The sequence below is a fragment of the Hipposideros armiger genome, unplaced genomic scaffold, assembly GCF_001890085.2.
Source record: "Hipposideros armiger isolate ML-2016 unplaced genomic scaffold, ASM189008v1 scaffold_181, whole genome shotgun sequence".
In the NCBI taxonomy this organism is placed as follows: Eukaryota; Metazoa; Chordata; class Mammalia; order Chiroptera; family Hipposideridae; genus Hipposideros; species Hipposideros armiger.
Genome location: NW_017731531.1, coordinates 1,007,587 through 1,013,586, shown reverse-complemented (window position 1 = coordinate 1,013,586; position 6,000 = coordinate 1,007,587).

The window sequence follows — 6,000 nt, the reverse complement described above, 5'->3', positions numbered from 1 at the left end:
CAAGAGCCGCCATGAGCGGCCGTCCAGAGGCCAGCGACCAAACTGCCTCACTAGAGAAAAGCGCAATGATAATACCAACTTGGGCCAGTGAAGCATCATCCTCCACAACTAGACTGAAGAACAATAGGACAGACAGCAACTTGTGTGTTCCTCTTCCCTGATTCCCCAATGCTGTTCCCCTCCCCCAATTCCCCAATAAAATCTTAAAAAAACCAAACAAACAAAAAAACAAAAATGCCACATGCATATCTGGGTAAAGAGCCTCCCAGGCAAAGTAATTAACAAGAGCAATAACCCTGGAAAGACTGTGAAGCCAGGCTCATGAACACAGAGGTAGCTGGAGGGGTCCAGGTCACAAGGGCCCTTTGTATTGACACTTGCCATTTGTTCTTCCAGACCCACTCTCCATCCTGCTCTGCCTCCTGGGAAGCTGATGTTACCAACCACATCACACTTTTTTTTTTTTAGCTGAGCCATCCTGCCACCTGTTGGCAGCTCAGCTCAGGCCAGGAATCGAACCGGCGATCCTGTTGCTCAGAGCTCACACTCTTGAGCGAGCTCTTAACCAGCTGAGCCACTCAGCCATCACACCTTTTAAGGAGTTCCTTTAGAAGACATCCCCCAAATCCCTCAGTTGGAGTGTGACATCCATTTCCTGACAGGATCCTGACTGACACCCACTAGTAGGCAAGATAAGGATTTTAGATTTTATTCTGAACAAGATGGGAAACCACTGAGTTTTTTGAGCATATGGGACACCATGTGACTACATTTTAAAAGATCATCCTTGATGCCGATGTAGAAAAGACTTTGGTGGAGGTCACAGGTGGAAAAAAGAGGCTTTTACAGTAGTAAGGGTAAGAGGTGCCTCGATTCAGACTAGGGTGGTTGTGGTGGTGGTGATAAGTGGTCAAATCTGGGATATGTCGTTAAGATAGAGCCAAGAAGAATTGGTGATCAAGTGGATACATGGTCTAACAGAAAAAAAGGCAAGGATGACTCAGGTTTTTGGTCTGAGGATGAATCAAATTGCCATTTGCTGAGAGAGATGTCTGGGGAGAAAGCAGGTCTGCGCTGCAAAAATCAGTTCAGTTTGGGATAAAGTCCAGGTGTTTATTAGATATCCAGTTGGGGGGTGAATAGGGGAATGCATATCGAATGCTCAACTTTAGGGAAAGTGCGCTGGAAGTATAAATTTTAGCGTCATAACCTCTTGAGATAGCATTTAAAGCCATAGACTAGATGAAATTACCTAGGAGTTGGTATAAACAGAGAAGAAATGAGGTCCAAGGATTGAGGCTGCTTTTTGGAAGCTACTAGATAACGTTTCACCAAAAAGGAGTAAACCAGGAAAGGAGAAGGCATAAGATGTGGAAATAGGGAATCCGACACTGGAGGCAGAAAGAATCCCCACACTGATGGCGAAAGATCCCGAAATTATAGGTCTCAAGAGTAATGTCTGAATTGGAGCGAGAGGGTGAGGGTCCTGGGAGGGGTGTCACCAAGAAAAAAAACAATAAGGAAACTTGATTGCAGATACTGAGATTTGGTGAATTAGATAGGAACACAGAACACTAAGCAGATGGAAGAACAAGGCAATTACTAACCTTGTATGTAAACACATACTTACAGAAATTAAATATAGAATTACATCACGGGCCGGCCAAGCGGCATGTTGGTTAAGAACTGGCTTGGGATGCCAGAGGGCCCCGGTTTGGATCCCACATATGAGGGCCAGTGACACTGCCCTCTATAGCTAAGATGCTGCCAGCAGCCAGCGTGAGCGGCCAGCAGCCGCAGTGAGCGGCTGTCCAGAAGCCGGCGACTGATGTGCCTCGCCCGGGAAGAGGTCAATGATGGTGCCAACTTGGGCCAGTGAAGCAACGTCCTCCACAACTAGACCGAAGAACAAAACGACAGCAACTTGTCTGTTCCCCTTCCCCCAATTCCCCAGTATGTTCCCATCCCCCAATTCNGTAGCCAGCAGCCAGCGTGAGCGGCCAGCAGCCGCAGTGAGCAGCCGTCCAGAAGCCGGCGACTGATGTGCCTCGCCCGGGAAGAGGGCAATGATGCTGCCAATGAAGCAATGTCCTCTACAACGAGACTAAAGAACAAAAGGACAGCAACTTGTCTGCTCCCCTTCCCCCAATTCCCCAATAAAAATCTAAAAAAAAAAATTACATCAATATGATATTCACAGAAATGTAAATATATGGCTTTAACCATAAACTATTATATAATTAAAAGGGTTCTAATTGAAGAGGTATAAACTAAAAATCAAGAAATTATAGTATAAGATTATTTAGGGCAATTCCACTTCTAAGTATATGTCCAAAAGAATTGAAAACAGGGACTCATAACAAGCTCATGTAAATGAAGGTTCGTAGTAGAACTATTGAAAATAGCCAAAAGGTGGAAACAACCCAAATATCCATTAATTATGATATACATATGTGGAATATTATTCAGTTATAAAAATGAAGTAGTTACATGCTACAATGAGAATGAATCCCAAAAACATCACGCTAAGTGAAAGCCAGACATAAAAGGGCACATATTGTACGATTCCACTTAAATGAAATACCTGGAATAGATAAACCCATAGGAACAGAAAGCAGATGGGTGGTTAGCCAGGGGTAGTGGGGAGGGGAGAATGAGGACTTAACTGCTTTCTGAATACAGGGTTTTATTTGGGGGTGATGAATATGTTTTGGAACTAAATAGGGCTGGTGGTTGCACATTATGAATGTACTAAATGCCACTGAATTACTCACTTTGAAATGAATTTTATGTGAATTTCACCTGTTTTTAGAAATAGCTGAGTTGAAATTGGTCACTCTAGACTTGCAAAAGGGAAGGGACTACCAGATCAAGGTCAGAGAATTAAGTTCATGAACTCATCCTAGAAAAAGGGCTACCTACCTCATTGCTGAATATCACCACGGTCACCTTCAAAGTACTCCCTTTGGGAAGCTATACACCAGCGCCAGTGCCTAGTCCACCCTTCAAAACAATTTTGGAACTGTTTTTCTGGAATGTCCATCAGAGCTGTCGTCGTATTACCCTTGATGTCCTGAATGTCATCAAAATGTCTTCCTTTCAATATTTCCTTTATCTTCAGGTAAAGAAGGAAGTCATTGGGGGCCAGATCAGGTGAGTAGGGAGGGTGTTCTGGCTAGAAACTCCCTCACAGACATTGAGTGCCCTGTGAACTGGTGCACTGTCGTGATGCAAGAGCCATGAATTGTTGGCGCAAGTTCAGGCTGTCTAACTTTTTCACGCAGCCTTTTTAGCACTTCCAAATAGTAAACTTGGTTAACTGTCCAGTTGGTACAAATTCATAATGAATAATCCCTCTGATATAAAAAAATGTTAGCAACATCATTGCAACAAGTTTGTGAACTTATCAGACCTGGTAGTCTAAGTCTTATAAAATGACACATCTTTTAAAGCCACATATGTATAACTTCAATTAAAAAATCGTTAAGATGTGGGGGGAGGGGGGTTGTTACTTTGTGAGGATGAAAAGGATAACTACTGCATTGTTCTGTACACCTGAAACTAACAATAAAAAAATAAATAAAAAGTTAAGATGAACACCTGTCACTTAAAGAAAAATGCTTTTTAAATGAAGAGAACAGTTGTTGAAGGAAGTCTTCAAATCCTAGGGCTCACATATGGGTGATTTGGACAAATAAGATCCATATGCTGATTCCAACTGTGTCAAAATACATGTACAAAGAAAAAGCACATGGAAACTTTTGTTTATAAAGGAAGAATAAGTGTCTAAGTCCAGAACATGAAAAACCATACTGTATTAAACAGCAGAAAAAAAAGAAAAATTTAATTAGACTTATCTATTAAAAAAAAATACAGAAAATCCTTAAAGATAGTATCAATGAAATTCTTAAATTTCTACAGCAAAAATACCATAAGCCAGATCAAAATTGGGAAAAATATTTGTAGCACATGATAAAAGGTAAAAATAACAATGTTCCAAAAGAGAAACTGGAATAGGGCATGAATACGCAATTCACAAAAAGGAAACATAAGATACTCCTCAGTAACCAATGTAAAACAAAAACAGAAATCACTGATTCTCGTTAACAAAGATTTAAATAATTATCTTGGGATAACTACAAAACAAATTACAATACATAACCTCTATGGAATAAGTATCCACAGCTAGGACACAGCAAGTGAAAGATTACGGAATGACCTTTGTAGTATGATGCCTATGTACAAAAAAGTGTCTGTGAATATACTAACAGGTTGCTACCTGGAGGCGTGTTCACTAAAGAAATTGTCTACCACATATGAAGTACCCATGTAATCTTTAATGATAATTTTGATTCTTGAGAATCTAAACCCCCTAAATCACAGCCTGTAAGTGGGAGGGCTGCTTCTGACATCCAAACTTGACCCCTCTGCCCACACGCAAAAGGATTGCAGGTGCTTTTTACATTCTCTTTCTTATATTGTTTAGTATCAAGTATATTACTTTAAGATATTAAAAACCTCCAGCATGTAGTCTTAGTATTTTCAGTTCTGTTGTCTCGATGGCAAGAATTATAAATATGTAAATACTCCTTATCATTTAAAAGAAAACAGCGATACACTGAAACATGAAGTGCTCCACCTATGACGGACTAGTTTTTTGTCCAGAACCACCGATACCCAACGCTTACCTAGCTATCTAGGGTTTGCAAAGGATCGTGCTGGGTGTGACCTTGTTTTACTTGTTCATCCCTCTTGGAGATGTTTGCCTTATCAGTTTATTTCTTGGTTTATGATTGTTAGCCACTTTAAAACATGAACACAAAAGCACAAGGGATTAAAAACTTGTATCTAACACTAGGTAAGAAATGGGTAAAATACTGAAACACTTGTCCGCACCTGTCTCCCTTATTTGTGAGCCTACTAGGAAATCAGTCAGCACACACAGCATGGAACACGTACTGCTGGGTAGGTGATATATGGTCCTGAAGAACAAGGTAAGTGACTTGGGTGTCTGTACCCTGTGAGCCCAGCACCCAACAGGCTATCAATGCTTGTTAACATATTGGTCTCTCAAAAAGGACTTTGCCTAATAGTGTGATTTCTTTTATTTTTATTAAAGTTTATTGGCGTTGACAATTGTCAGCCAAGTTACACGGGTTTCAGGCGTACAATTCTGTAATACATCATCTATATATCACATTGTGTGTTCACCACCCAGTCAGTTCTCCTTCCATCACCACATATTTAATCCCTTTACCCTCATCTACCACCTCCCTCTCCCCTTACCCTCTGGGTAACCACTAAACTGTTGCCTGTGTCTATGACTTTTTGTTTCTTCATTTGTTTTTCTTGTTCTTTTGTTTTCAGTTTTATATACCACATATCAGTAAAATCATATGGTTCTCTACTTGTTCTATTTCGCTTAATAGTGTGATTTCAAACACAACTTTGATTACTACTTAGGGTAACACCTAAGTAAAAAGCTTCTTATTAAGTATAAACTTAGAAAAAAGGTGGTACACTCAAATGGCCTGATTGAACTTTTCCTGTATCCTGAAGGAGCGTGGCTTTGTAAACCAGCCAAACACGCAGTTTTCATTTATTGGTCTTAAAATCTTGAAAAGCTCATTCCAGTTGTTCAACAGAATTGCCTCATTCAAACAGGGATACCCAATATTCTGACAACATCCGGGTGAGTAAATTTTATTTATTTTAACCCATTCAAAAGTTGCCAAGCTCAGGAGCCTGAGTTCCCCTCAGTTCCTCCTGTTCCCTCTGCTCCAGATGAACTGTGCTTGCTTACTGTTTGCTGCATCTCTTCTTCCTCATCTTTTAGCCTCACCAGCAAGTCTGGGAAAAAATATCACCACCACCTTAAGTCTCTCCACACTAAAGATGCTCCTTTCTCCAGACACTTTCATGTGTATTTCTGATACTACACTCTGGGTAACATCTATCACAGTTGTACCTAGCATTTAACATCAAATGTATCAAATACTT